The 14,784-nt window shown below is 41.3% G+C and overlaps 1 protein-coding gene across 6 annotated transcripts in view; it reads left to right on the top strand.

Annotated features, from left to right (window-relative positions):
• Nucleotides 1-14,784, top strand: part of LCLAT1 (lysocardiolipin acyltransferase 1) — a 105,908-nt gene that overhangs the window by 17,765 nt on the left and 73,359 nt on the right. The window contains exon 1 of one of the 6 annotated variants that reach the window (XM_052700124.1): nt 13,942-14,039. The exons of the other annotated variants lie outside the window; for them this stretch is intronic. The gene's annotated coding sequence lies outside the window, so the exon portion shown is untranslated. Of the gene's footprint in view, nt 1-13,941; nt 14,040-14,784 lie in introns of those variants that run through there. 6 annotated transcript variants of the gene reach the window in all.

Here is a 14,784-nt window from a genome sequence, read left to right as displayed (position 1 = left end):
TTCTTGTCTTGTTTGGGCACTACTGAGAAGAGCCTTGTTCCGTACCCTCTGCACCTTTCCTTAAGGTACTCACAGATACTGATGAGATTCTCCCAAGCCATCTCTTCTCTAGGCTACAGGGTTTCAACTTTCTCAGCCTTTCCTCACTGGGAAGATGCTCCAGTCCTGTCAACACTTCCATGGCCGTTCATTGAACCCTCTCCAGTATGTCTGTGCAGCAGTACTGCTGTTGAACAGAGAAGGACCATCTCTCTTCACCTGCTGTCAATAATTTTGCTTAATGTGTACTAGGATACTGTTAGAATTCTTTGTGGCAAGGGCACAGCTGGCTCGTTTTCAGTTTTGAAACTCTTGAAGCTCCGAGTTCCTTTTCTTCGGAGCTGTTTTCCAGATCCATCAAGCTGGTCATTTTTATTATAGAAGCTTACATTGTAGGTTAAGTGTGACTTCCTGCTCCTGATGATTTTCTTGTCCATCAGCTTGTGCCTGGAAGTAGTGTGCAGGATTAGCTGCCCCTTCACCTTCCCAGAGTTTGAGGAGAGACTGACCTGTCTGTAGTTCCCTAGGACCTCCTTACCCAGTCTCAAAAATAGGAGCGGCCTTTGCTTTTCTCTCATCTTTGGGAAATTCTCCCAGTCACCACGTTTGGTCAAAGATTGTAGGTTGCCTTGCTATCGCATCTGCCAACTCCCTCAGCACTTGTGGGTGCATCCTGTCAGAGCCCACATGGGCTTACAAATGCCCAGCTTGCATAAATATTCCCTAAGCTGATCTTTTCCCATCAGGTGTGGATCTTCCATGCTGCAGCCTTTCTGTTTGCTCCCTCAGACCTGCACATCCTGAAGGCCTTTCTCGTAAAGACTGAGGCAAAGCAGGTGTTCACAGTACCTCATTGTTTTCCCTGTCTCCCATTTAATTCTGATCACAGATTATAGAATGGCCAGGGTCGGAAGGGACCTCAAGGTTCATGATTCTCCAAGCCCCCTGCCACATGCAGGGCCACCAACCTCCCCATTTAATACTAGACCAGGCTGCCCAGGGCCCCATCCAACCTGGCCTTGATCTCCTCCAGGGACGGGGCATCCACAACCTCTCTGGGCAGCTGTTCCAGCACCTCACCGCTCTCTCTGTGTATGAGATACACTGTGACACATTCAAAGAGTCAGTAATTGATTCTGTGAAACCATTTCACTCAGTGTAAGTCATGGTGGGACTTGCAACCTCTTTGAGATATTTTTTTGAGGAGCTCACTGATTTTCAGACTGGAATTCCCAAACCGGGAGGAGCAGCCACCCAAACTGAGACAGTCTGGAATCTGAGGATCATTGTCTGTCAAAAAAGCTCTTTTCAATTCCTGTGCTGCTGCTTCTATTTAGCTTTCTTATACAGTTTCTGCTTTTTTTGCTTTTTGAAGAGAGCAAAAGCTAAAAATCTGGTTCAGGTCCATGGAAGGTCTCAGTGGAAGGCTTTTGGAAAACATGCTTGTTTTAGAGACAAACATGTTATCATTTTAGTAGCAGAATCCTTTTGTGAGCCTACTGGAAACAGATGTTTTGCATGAGAACTCAATTTTTCTTGTTCTGAACACATTCAGACAAATTACCCTGCAAACTGTGTTAAACTTTATTCAGAAATGCAACCCTATTCAGAATCCAGACCAAATCTAACTGGATGTTTAGAAGCTGTGGAGGCTGGAAGTGTATAAGCAGGGCATTGTATCAAGCAGAGCACCGTGACCTGTGTGCTGAGAAGTCCAATGTGCTGTGCTTTCGGTAAAAAGAATAAAGGGGGAAAAAAAAAAAAAAGGAAAAAGCTATGCTGACCTGGAACAGTAAAGCACTTTGCTTTTCTCTTTCTCTAATTAAGTGATGACATAAGATATTGACAGCAGAAAGGCAGAAAGAAGCTAATTTGCTTGAATAAAGCCTGTTGGACCTCTGTTCATGTATAGGGCTTTTTTTTTTTTCCCCTCAAATTTTTGGTTTCTCTGTTTTACCCAGCAAGTGGCTCAGCACCACACTGTCATTAGCTCACTTCTTCCCCTCTTAACCCCCCCCCACTCCGGTCCCAGTGGGGTGGGAGAAAGAACTGGGGAAGAAAAGCTAAAAGTAGAACTCATTAGTTGAGATAAAACTGTTTGCTAAGAGAAAAAGAAAAGGATAATTATGCCTAGTATATACATATGTATATATGGCATGTGATACACAAGGAATTGCTCACTGCCTCCTGACCAATGTCCAGCTAGCCCCCAAGTAGTGGAAGAGAGCCAGGTGAACTCCCATCCCCTTCAAAACACTTTCTGCTCGATGTCATACAGCACAGAATATCCCTACTATCCCTATGGCCAGTCTAAGGGCTGTGCTACTTCTGTTCCCTCCCAGCTCCTTGGGTCCTGAGTAGTGCAATGGCCTTGGCTCTGTACAACTCTGCTTAGCAGGCAACTCTAAACATTGGTGTGTTATCAGATTGTTTTTCTCCTAGAACCAAGCCACAGCATCATACCAGGTGATCTGAAGATGACAGTTCTGTCCCAGCTGAATCTAAGACACTCTAAAACAGGAGCAAAAGTAGGAGGCTGACTCAAAGTTTCAGGGAGTGAACTGACATCAATTCCAAATGACCTTATGGGGACTTTGGCATGTTTGCTTTACAGCTGATTGGAAACACAGCTGCAAGACAAATGTGCTTGGGAATTTTTCACCTGCCTGCTTATGCAGGATGAGAAAGGATACATGTGCAAACTGGACATTCATTTCTCGGCGGCGTGTCTGAAAACTGAAAGTAGAATGGTTATCTAATGTGTTTAGAATTTTGGTAATCTGAATCATGGCTCTTGAATGCTTGTCACAGCTAGTTTGTGAAACATTATGGGTGTTTCCTTATTTTTTTTTTAATTCCTTGAATGAAAAGATGCAACCAACATCAGGACATCAGAGCATAACATGGTCTATTTTCTATTTCACTCTCTCTTCAGCAGCAGGAAAAATAAAAGCATTTCAAGGCCTATCCTCTGCCATCAACCCTCTGGGAAGGAGGAGGAAAGAAAAAAAGCAGGGTGGGGGGGGAGGGCAGTGAGCATGGAAAATTCTACGAAATTGCTTGTGGGTTTCCTTTTCATGTGAAATTTCCCTGAAATCTTCCCCATGACTCATATCCTTCATGATCCCTTTTAAGTCCATAGTTTGGGCTGATTTTAGACAAGCAGGTACCTTTTTTTCCTGCCCAGTATTCCATGGATTTTGCAAAGGTGGATATTTGGTGTTATTCTGTGTTGTCTAAGTAATCAGGCCTTGTAGTCTATTCTCCATAGGGACTGATTGCCACTTTTTTTTATAACCCTTCTTCTCATCCTGTGGACAAAGATCGGAAGTAAGGGATTTACTTCAGAAGAAAACTGCTATTAATCAGAGGTGTATTGTGTGAGGGAATAGCTGGGGGGAAGTAGGAGGCTTTATTTTAGCAGGTGTTTTTGATGGTTGCAAAGACCTGGTATTGACAGAAGGCAGTGAGTGTACTTGTTAGGATTTTGTGGCTTCTAACTCAAGTTTTTGGTTTGTGCTGATTTACGTTTCTGTTGGGATGCAGCCTCTAGAACTCATTCCCTGAAGTGCCAGCTGATGTCTTTTACAAAGGTGAGGGTAGCTGTCTTCTGCCTTGACCACTGCATGACTAATTTCTTCTTATGGGAGAAAGAGAAATGAATTCATCCCAGTGTGATAGATGTGAAAGTTTGATAGAAGGTGATTGCCGTGCAAACCTGATACTTCTCTCACCTCCTCCACAGTTCAGATATGCTGTATTATTTACAAAGCCCTCTAGTATTTTGAAAAACCCTGTGGTCTCCCTAATGAAAAGAATGAAATGATTTAATTTCTAAATGATTCATTTGTCAGAAAACAAAACTTAAATGCTAGAAGTAAAATTCCATGCACAGATTAATTCAGTTCAGATATGGACTCCTAGCATCTTTGATTTGTATGAACACGTACTAGTTTTTCTGTATCTTGCTGCTTGCTTTCTCAAAAGTTGTAAGTGACTGACTGAAAGGCCTGGAATCAGGAATGTTGCTTACTCTTTCATTAGAAACATACCTGTTTTACTCGTAAGCAGCACAGGCCTATAATATTGAGAGTTTCATGGTTGGACTTCTTCAGTCTCCATGAAAACTGGGCTTATTTTGTCAAGAAATTATGCTGGCTGCTTAGTTTAGTTGGATCAGCTACTGCATCTGAGCCATGTTTGAGATATTTCAAAAGCAAATTATCTTGAGAACAAACTAAACACTGAAACTCAAAAAAAAAAAAAAAAATCAAAAAACAAACCCTAAATTAAACCAACAGCAACGTGGACTATAACTGGAGCAATCTTCTCTTTGTTAAGCTACAGCTGTTATGTCATAGGTAACTTTTCAATAGTAGTTGGAGGAAGTGGCCATTTCCTCAGCTGTGACAATGCTCACTTGGTTCCCCTTTCAGAGATGGAGGGAATTTTCCATGCAGGATCAGGCAGATGTGCAGCTCATTTTCTGTGTAAGCATGTTGTGCGTCTCCATATATGAAGTGTAAATGCTCAGCTTGTTTTGGAGTTCAGATATTCTGGATATGAGATATTTCTCAGTTTGTTAGCCAGGTAGGAACCCTGAGCAAGAACTTGTTACCATGTTTGATTGTTACAATCCTGTTTTTGTATTCTTGTCTCTGAATGTAGACATAATGATAAGTAGTTGTTGGAGGGCCAAGTTCTTGTAAGTAAGTTAGATATGCACTTGGAAAGTCCCCAGATAAACTAGAAAAGTTCCCAGTTAGGTTGCTGTTTATTCTTTTGAGTTACAAGTAATTTGCCTGGAGACAGATGATACTGTTTCTGAATTTGGGGGGTGGGGGGGAAATAATCTAGTGAATAAGTTTGACAAAAGAAAATTACCGAACTCAAAGTCTTACTGGACAGTGTTACTGCTGTAGTGACTGGCAGTACTGAACAGTCTGTTATTAAGGCTGCCCAGAGCCGTATTCAGCCTGGCCTTGAATGCCCCATCCCTGGAAGGGGGATAGTTTGCAAAAGCACTTCATTTTTAAACAGGTTTTTAAATTGCTGATGCCTTTTGTTACTCATCATATGTGTAGGCGCTTCTTGTATGTAAAAAGAAACAGCAGTTTTCAGTGTCGTTATTCATATATGTGTCTGCAGTTCTGATACAATTTTGGTCTTGATCTGATCTCAAAGCCTTTGTCAGAGCAAAGTTTTATGTTTTGCAGCCTTTTAAGACAGCAATCTGTATGGGACAGCAGCAGTGATGTATTTTGTAGGAAAAGCTTTATTCATTAGTGGGAGCTCTTCCAGGGCATCCTGTACACCTTTCCTTGCTTCCCTTTTCTCAGAAGAAATGTGGAAGGATGTTGTGTCTCATGAAGCATAAGGAGAGTTCCTGAGGCCAAGTGTCTGTTTAGATTTCCCTATTGTGCTCACCTGTTTTGTTCAGAAGTTCTTAATATTAAACCCCTGTAGGTCAGGCGGCTGTGAAAATAAGCTGTGTATGTATTTGGTGCTTCACAGGAAGGGAAAGTGGAGATTTCTTTTCTCAGGCTAGATTATAGGAACAGTCTAATGAGTGGAGAGTCTCGAGACAGGAGAATGAGGAGGAAAAAAAAAAAAAAGCAACCAAACTGCTAGTCCAGAACCATGGCAATGTAATTGTAATGTATGTGCAAAGAGGTGATTTAGGGGATGATTCTTAAAATTACTTCTTTGACTTTTTACGATAAAAATTGGAGGAAACCTGCTCCTTTCCATAAGAATGCCTTGAGCTGGGAGCTGCTTGTGGTGTGATGTTTCATCACAGTAATGGCAGCTTGTGTGTGCTGCCAAGAGTCTGTAGCTTCTTCCTCTTGTGCTCACACTGTTCCAGTGAAATATCTTTAAGGTGAGAACATGCGTATTTAACAAGCCATGTAATCATCGTCTCCTTGATGAGAGTGCTTTGTGTGTGAACTTCTTACTGCATCCCACCTAGGAAAATTGCTGATGATTCTATGAGGCAAGGTGGTGGTTTCTGTTATTGTTTTTGAACTAAAAAGAATAAAGAGGAGCTAAATGTTCTGATGTTCTCATCAATATATCAAAATTAGCAGTGATATTTAAGTGCTCTGGAATTCTTGACATCACAAAGTCCAGTGATTGATTCCTGCTATTAGCACTGGAGGAGCATAGGTAGGAGAAGCCTGAGAGGGAAACTCATGGATGCTTGTAGGTATCTGCAGGCTGAGTGTCAGGAGGACTTTCCAGAGGTGCCCAGTGACAGGACGGGGGGCACCAGCTGGAGTAACTTTACTGTGAGGGTGATGGAACACTGGGTCTGGTTGCCCACTGTGGTTGTGTGTTCCCTTTCACAGATACTCAGAACCCATCTGGATGCTTTCCTGTGTCCTTGCTGTGGGGAACTGCTGTTGGTTGAATTTCATGATCTCCAGAGGTCCCTTTCAACCGCTACAGTTTTGTGATTACTTCAATAATACATTTGTTTGATTCTAAAAGATCTTTTAAAAGTTGTTGTGGAAGTGTTTTTTGTACAGCAGTGGTTCAGTAAAACTGGTAGGGAAGCACATTGTTATACCTTGTATTTTCTGCTGGAAAAAAAAAATAATAAATCTTAACTGTTGTTGAGAACTCAGTGCTTGTTGAGAACTCAGGAATCCATGTTCCTGAGGTTGTTTTCAGATGTTATCCTTAATGCACCATTGAAAATTTCTTAGAACCAACTTTGCCCCTCCTTCAGCGATGAGTGATGAAAAACTCACTTGTATATGCCCGAGTCACTTTTGCTTGGCCTCTATTGTAACTGGCTTCTAATTGTCTGTGTTAGCAAGCGTGCTGTTTTGTCTTGCTTAGCTGTAAGGCAGTACTTTCAAGTAGCTACGAGCTATCACTGTAACAGAATGTGTTCCCTCGTTCCCACTGTTGCATTGTTTTGGTGCCTTCTGTCGTCTCTGTGACTGCAGCAAGAGCAAGCGAAAATGATTTGGGTGTGAGAAGAAAGTTTTGGATATTAGGCAGATTTACATAAAACTAAAAGTGATTTTCTTACCATCCTCACATCAATCATTTATTTCATCCCACGTGACATCCTTGTCTTATAGATGGAGATATGTGGATTTCAAGGATGTGCCATTTAGTGGGTAAAGAATTAGCTGAATGATCATAAAGAGTTGTGGTCAATGTTAATTCCAGTGACGAGTGGTGTCCCTCAGGTTAGTTTTGGAACCAGCACTATTTAACATCTTTGGTAGTGACACAGAATGAGGGGTTGAGTATGCATTCAGCAACTTGGTGGATGACACTATACAGTGGGGATGCCATCCAGGGGACGTGGATAGACTTGAAACGTGGGCTTGAGGTTTCAACAAGGCTGACTTCAAGGTGCTGCACTGGGATTAGGGCGGTCTTAGAAATGAATATTGGCTGGGTGATGAGTGAGTTGAGAACATGCCTGTGGAGAAGGACTTGGGAGTGGTGGTGGCTGAAAAGCTGAAGTGAGCTTAATACAGGAAGACTGGGGATGGACTCCTGGTAAGGAAATGTAGGGGTAGGACAAAGGGGAATGGCTTTAAACTTAAAAGAGGGGAGATTTAGGTTAGATGTTAGGCAGAAATTCTTCACTCAGAGGTTGGTGAGGCCCTGGCACTGCTGCCCAGAGCTGTGGGGCCCCATCCCTGGAGGTGCCCAAGGCCAGGTTGGATGGGCCCTGGGCAGCCTGAGCTGGTGGGGGCAGCCCTGCCCATGGCAGATGTTGGGGCTGGGTGGGCTTTTGGGTCCCTTCCAACTCAAGCTATCCTGTGGTTCTGTTCAGAGCATGCAGCTGATGCTATAACAGCCTGGAGTTTTTCCACATAGTTCTTTTAGAGATATCATAGTATAATTTGCATTTAGCTTGTATTTCAACTATGAAAAATAAATTGTTATTCTTTAAATAAAAGTCTAATTCTGCATTTCTGTGTAGCACTCCTAAGGCCATAAACATATAAAGAACTGCCCCCATGGAATGGACAGCTCTCTTGGGTAAATTAAGATCAAAATACATCCAAGAAAAAAATCAGTGTTAAGCGTGGAAGCACTCAACAGAAACCTCCAGAATGGTTAAAAGCCAGAACTGGGAGTTTCAGTTTAAGAGCTGCAGTGTAACCTCTATGGAGGCATTAGTGCTTCAGTTGTTGCTCAGGTTAAAACTTCTGAGTGGAGAAAACAGCGTTGCTTGTTGCTGAATTTGATCAGCGGCATCCTGTGTGTCTTTCTGGTTTTTTATGCACCTGGGAAAGATACCAGAAGAGAAGACCCAGATTCCACTTAGTTAATTTGTTGCATTTTAGTTGAAATTTTACCAGCCCTTGTTTAATGAAGGTCTGGCAACTTGAGTTGCTTGAAATAACTTTTGTTAGTGTTTATTTTGTTGACATAAACAAATAGTTTTAACAAACTCCAAGTAGTAGTGTGTGTTACCAAGTTTTTGTATTGCATCACTTGCCATCGCTATGCTTGCTTCTGTTTACCAAGCTGTTTACTTGAGGGGTCATTCTTGGCAACAAAAATGATGTCAAGGCTGTAGATCTCAGCAGAGGGTAACCTAGCTGTCTGTTCCATGCTCATCTGAGAAATGTCACTTAGCTCTGGGATATAAGAATATTTCACTGTCACTTCTGCTACTTTTAATTTTCTTGCTTTTGTATTCTGCTTTGCGGCTGTGCTTGTGATGTTTTTTTCTTAACATAGCAGCCCTTGCAGTATGGATTGATTTCTATATCTTCTCTCTGTGGGCCATTATATGTAGAAGGAAAATGTCTTAGTGTATAAAGATGTACCCTGCTTTGGTTGTTTGGGAGTAGCAAGTGTTTTAGCAGTGTGTTCACTTTCATTATATGCGGGGAGAAGCATCAAAGTGACGAGGAAGAGAGGGAAATGGAATGTCATTAGTGTCTGTTTTTGACAAGTCCAGAAATTCTAATTTCCTAAACAAAAGTGTCACCTCTATATGCTTATTGGAGGCATCTCAAGCTCTTAAAGGGATCCATGACTGCATCTGGGAATTCTGCACACACAACTCGAAAAATGTACATGTTTTTCCATGCGTATCCTTATTAATGAGCTTATTTTGTAGCTTCAAGATAAGCTCTTCGTGTTTTGTTTCAGAGGTATTACTGTGCTAATTGAAAAGAGCAGATCCTTTGCAGGAATTCCGTGTTCTTTGTGTAAACACTTTAATGAAAGGTCAGGGCTCTTGCTCAAAATTGAAGCAAAATTGTGTCAGATTGCGTTCCCACTTGGAAATAACTAAGAATTCTAGATTTTCTTGGAAGAGAAACTCTTCTAAAGAAAATAATGAATTGCTAGGTCGTTAAATGTAGGTGCTCTACTCCAGGTACAGCTGATATTAGCCATGTTCCACAACTACAGAGGCTGTTAGGAGAATATCCATAGCTTAAATATTTCTGGTAGCATGATCTGCTCTGCCAAATCTGGATGGTATCTTCATTCTCTGGATATGATTTATCTAATACAAAGATGGACTCATAACCTTCCCTGTACTATGTATGCCTTGTTGCATGTCTCCCACACGAAACTGATGGTGTAGGTCTGGGTATTTTGCATTTCCAGACCAAGTTACAAGCAGCATACTTTTCTTTACCATCCAAACAGTTTTTGCTTCAGCAGTCGCTGCCTTTTAAAAGTTGTCCTTTCATTTTGTTCCTTTCCCAATTACTTTGAAGCTTTTAAGGCACTTTCATGGCAACATCAACAGTGCTGTGACAAAGGCTGGAAGCTGTTCTGTAGCAGCACCCTGTGTGTGTGTGTTGGGAGGCTCTTCATCTACAGCTCTTGTGAGGCTTTCCTTCTTTCCTCCCCTTATTTTTCTTATTACCTCTTGTTAATTTGGAGCCTTCCTCAAGTATGAAATGTAGTAGTCCCCAAGTAGCTGTTATGGGTTATTACCCTGACTAGGTCACTCGCTGTTCTGTGATTATTTCATGGATACTTTAGTCTTGGATTGCTTAGCACCTATGTGTCAGCCGTGGCATGTATATCTAATGAATTTGCAACTGCCAAGTCAATTTGCAGCTGGCTTGAAACTCACTGTAATTTTGACCTGGTCTTTGTAATGGGAAATGCAATACCTATGAAAACCCTTTTAATTTTTTTTTATGATCTCTCTTCGGTTCTGGCAAATGTTATTAGAAGTGGAGGTTCTTTTTCATTCTGGCTATTATTTTACATAAGGCTAAAAATCTTAGTCTTACATGTTGTTTTTTTTTTCCATTTGCCTTCTGGATGCTTAGTAAAATATTGCATAAGCACTGGCAGTTAACTTCCCCAGTTGCTTCAGCAGTGAATTCTGTGATCAGCATCCTGTACTGGTAATTTGTTATGGGACAGAATGACCTTGTTAAGTGTTCATGCAAAACATCCTGTCCTTTGCATCAAAATGCAAACTACTTTTTAGAAATAAGGACCAAATGTTAGCTCTTATCTTCCTGTGCTTTTGAGGGACCAAATCCATTCGGCTTTAATAGGAAACAGCAGTTGCTTTATTATATCTTGGTAGAACACTTTTTTACTTTGCCAACACTTAAAGTTTGAAGAAAAAAAAGTGTGTATTTTATAGAATCAGATTCAGTAGCCCTGAAACCGGGAGCAAAAGTATCAACATGGGCTAGAAATCCCTGCTGAGGCATGGAGCTTTGTGAGCTTAAGTAGAGCTCATCTAACTCAGCTGTGCATCTTCCTGAGCAAACCTAGCATCTGTGCTAGCTGAATGGGGTTGAACTAGATGATCTCCAGAGGGCCCTTTCAAACCCTGCTCTCTGTGCTCTCCTAAGAGCTCTGGAAAGCACTGCAGAACTTTGCCTCTTGCTCTCGAGTCCCGAATCAGAAACAGCATTCACTACTAGTGGGGCAGTAGTTTGGCATCCTGTGTATTTTGGCTATGCATTTTTTAGATATTTCATCTTCACCAAAACATAGCAGATGGAGCACAGGATTTCATGTCCAGAAATCGCTCAAATGTAAATGAGCAGTTTGTAGTGATTCTGGTGAGGATTAAATGGTATTTTTTTTTCTGCAGAACCACTGCATTTTTCCTCTTTTTGCTTTCAAGCCTGCCAGGTAACTGATCTGTTTTTTCTGTTGTGCTTACCTTGAAAAGCAGCCAGCCTGCAAGCAAACTGAACAGAAAATTACAATTTTCGTGGATTTTAAAGTTATTAGAAACATGTAATATTTGCTGATGCTTAAGTATGCTTCCACGTGCTACGTATTCTTGATACAAAGGTGGCACTGCTAAGTTCTCTGTTGCATGGAATTTTCCATTTATGTGGCTAGAACATGATTAACATTGATTATGAATGTGTTTTTTTGTTGATATTTGTCTTGGAAATATATTTAATAAAAAAAAAAAGCCTGAGGCAGTAGCACAGACTGAAAGATTTGGCAGAGTTCTATGTGATTGATAATAGCAATCTATTATTCAAAAAAAAAAAAAAAGGGGGGGAGGAAGGCATAAATCTGTCTGTAGGCACAGTTCTTCATCTCTTACATAAGGGCTAAAAGTCCTTAAAGTATTTAAAAGGTGTTTATAAGCAGGAGGAGGGCAATAGGGGATATAGTGGTAGGACAAGGAAGAATGGCTTTAAAATTAAGAGGGGAAACTTAGGTTAGATGTTAGGCAGAAATTCTTCATTCAGAAGGTGGTGAGGCCCTGGCACTGCTGCCCAGAGCTGTGGTGCCCCATCCCTGGAGGTGCCCAAGGCCAGGTTGGATGGGCTCTGGCAAACTCTGAGCTGGTTGGGGCAGCCCTGCCCGTGGCAGGGGTTGGGGCTGGGTGGGCTTTTGGGTCCTTTCCAATGCAAACCATCTTCTGTGATTGTACTGTTTAGTCAGGATGCCTTAAAGCATAGGGAAATGAAGGTAAGTCTTCAATGGAGCTGACTTCACTGCTGAGTCTGAGTGAGGCCTTGGTGTTTGCCATTGGGATGGCTGGGGCTGGCCCTGCTGAAGTTTTATAGCCTGTAACATGCTGCCAGGAAATGAAGGAGTTTGGCAGTTGAAGTTGTTTTATAGGTGGCGGCTCTCATAGCATAAATAATGCTAAGTATACATCAGAGTCAAGTTCACTTTTTGCAACTTGTATTTGTAGCATACACAGTAACTGGAAAAGCAGGAATTATTTGAGTTAATACGTTCTGTTCTAAAGCACAAAGATTTTACAGAGGATGACTACAAAAGCTCTCACTGGAACCTTCTCCAAGCTGGATACCTTGCTGAAGGCCTGAGAGCTTGCCTTTACATTCCCCCTTTGTTTCTAGAACCGATCTGTTCAGAACAGTGTGAATTGGTGTGGGTTTTTTGTCACGCTGTTACTGACCTGGTGATGGCTGGTAGTTTATACAGCTTGTGAAAGAGGCTCTTTGGATTTTGTTCACATATTTGTCTCCTGTTTCTCTTCAGTGTTCTTAACCCAATGAGAAAGTTCTGTTTGAGTTAAGGATGTATCCTTAGAGAGAAGGATGTGGTGCCTTACTCTTCTGTAAGCAGACTGAGCTAACAGTTGGAAATGGTGGGCACAGCAAAGGTTTTAGAGCCTTGGAAATGCAAATTCTTATGAGTGTGTGTTGAGGCTCTGTTGCAGCAGATATGAATAACCCTGAAGTGCTTTTACTGTTCTCAGGGGGTGATGTTGGTTAATTCCAGTGGCAGTGTCGGATCCCCCATGGAATGCGCTGCCAGTTTTGTCTTAGGCTCTCCTTTCTACTGCTTGCAGAACTTGATTTCTGTTCCCCAATTGGTGGTTTTACTGCTGAACAGCTACTTCCGAAATTAAGAATGCCTCTCACTAAGAATAGCTGTGGAGTGTTGAGATGCTGTTACACAGGGAAGATCATTTGATTTAACACTTTGATTGTAACATCTCCAGTTACAAAGAGGAGCACTTTTTTCAACATTTTCGTGTGGATTTCTTATCTATCAAAATTGGCCAGCTTGGTTATTCCTGCAGCAGCCCAACCTGTCAATTATACTTGATTTTCTGAATATAGTAAAGATTTAAAGTTATTTCTTTTCCATGATTTTTTTTTCTTTCCTGGAAATAGCCATAGCTGTCACTTGATGCCCTCTTACAAAGTATTTGTAAGTACCTTTGTTGGTGTTCTCGTCCAAGCTTTGCTGCCTTCGTGGTTGTCTAGAGCAACAGTGGAAATGGTGCTACAGTGAACTACAGTGAAAAATCATCAGCTCGATTTGATGTCTGTACCTTGAGTGAATTATCTGCTTGCAGCATCTAAGGGCTGTGCTGCAGAGAATCTCAGCCAGGTTTTTTGCATTTGGAAAGGCACGATTACTTGGAAGAGCAAATCAAATACTCCATTACATCTTTTATTGAAGTGTAATAGTCAGATTAAGTCTGGGCAAATAAAAGAGATAATAAATGGTAAGGGGCACACCAGCAGGCATATTTTATCAATAGTATTTATGGAAATTACTGATTAATTATTGTGCTTTTTATTTGTGTATATTATTGTTGGAGAGAGTCAGGGATGTGGTTTGTGATCGTAATTATCTTTTATTGTCCTCTCCTATATCATTTTATGGTGCATATATTAAATCTCCTGAAGGTTTTTTAAAGGCAGGAACTGAGTAAAAGAGAAATAGTTTTAACAGTCGAGTGCCCATTTCCTCACATATGGTGTTGATCTGTGCCATATGCGTATGTTCCTTATAGCACTGAAGACACGAGAGGCATGAGAAATAAAATGTAGTTCATAAATGGATGTGTGGAAACTGATGGGACTTCTTGCATGTATCTTATGTGCTACTAATTAGAGGGGATGTCTATAATAATTATTATTATAAATATACATAGTATAATAATTCAGCTTCTTCAAACTTCTGTTGTTTCTGAAGTTCTTTTAACAGAGGGACAAGTGAGAAGTTATGTGATCGGAGACGGGGTGAGTTGTGGATCTGAAAAATAAGACCGAGTCAGTCTACAACAGATAACTGTAAGCAACTTTCTTTTTAAGATAGCACTGTATAGAAACTCATTTCTTGCTCTGAGTGCAAGAATTGGTGAAAATTTCCACTGAACTGTTACGAGAAAAGCCGTAAAACGCTGTAATAGAAAAGGCAATCTGTTTGGCAGGAGGCATTCTGCTAGGACGTGTCATTTCCATTCCAGTTTCTCTGCCTACCTGGTGGTCTGTCACTTGGCCCACCTGGGCAGGGGCTGCTGGGACCCCTGTGTTGTTTGCCTTGCAAGCTGGGAAGGGTTTTCTGTCTGCATGCTCTCCTTTCCAGGCAGTTCTGTTTATGTGTTCACTGGTCTAAGGATATGAACAAATTGCATCATTAAGACAACCAATTCACTTTACTTAGGTGAAAGGTTTTAAAAACCTATCTTCTGACTTGGGAGCATTTTTCTTTGTGAGTGCATTGGAGAAAGACTGTATGAGGTTCTGCTCAGTTTTAATTGAAAGTCGTGTTTACGTTTTCCACTGGTAATTGACTGAAAAAAAAATGAAACTGAGTGCCTGGTATTCCTCATTCAGCTCATAAAGACTACTGAACAAGCAATTTTATTGCCCGTGGCTATTGAAGGGGACCATACCGACTAGAAACCACGCAGCATTGTTTTATTTGCCATTTATTTTGGTGCTGTAATAAACCCTGATTTGTTGACCGCATAATGCTAAACACTTGAAAATTGCTCTCGTTATCAGGAAGCTGGCCCTGTCAGGTAGTATTTTG

Source organism: Tympanuchus pallidicinctus, unplaced genomic scaffold, assembly GCF_026119805.1.
Source record: "Tympanuchus pallidicinctus isolate F22 unplaced genomic scaffold, pur_lepc_1.0 scaffold1, whole genome shotgun sequence".
Classification (NCBI taxonomy): domain Eukaryota; kingdom Metazoa; phylum Chordata; class Aves; order Galliformes; family Phasianidae; genus Tympanuchus; species Tympanuchus pallidicinctus.
Note: the sequence above shows the minus strand (reverse complement) of the source record. Positions and strands in the feature narration are given on the sequence as shown.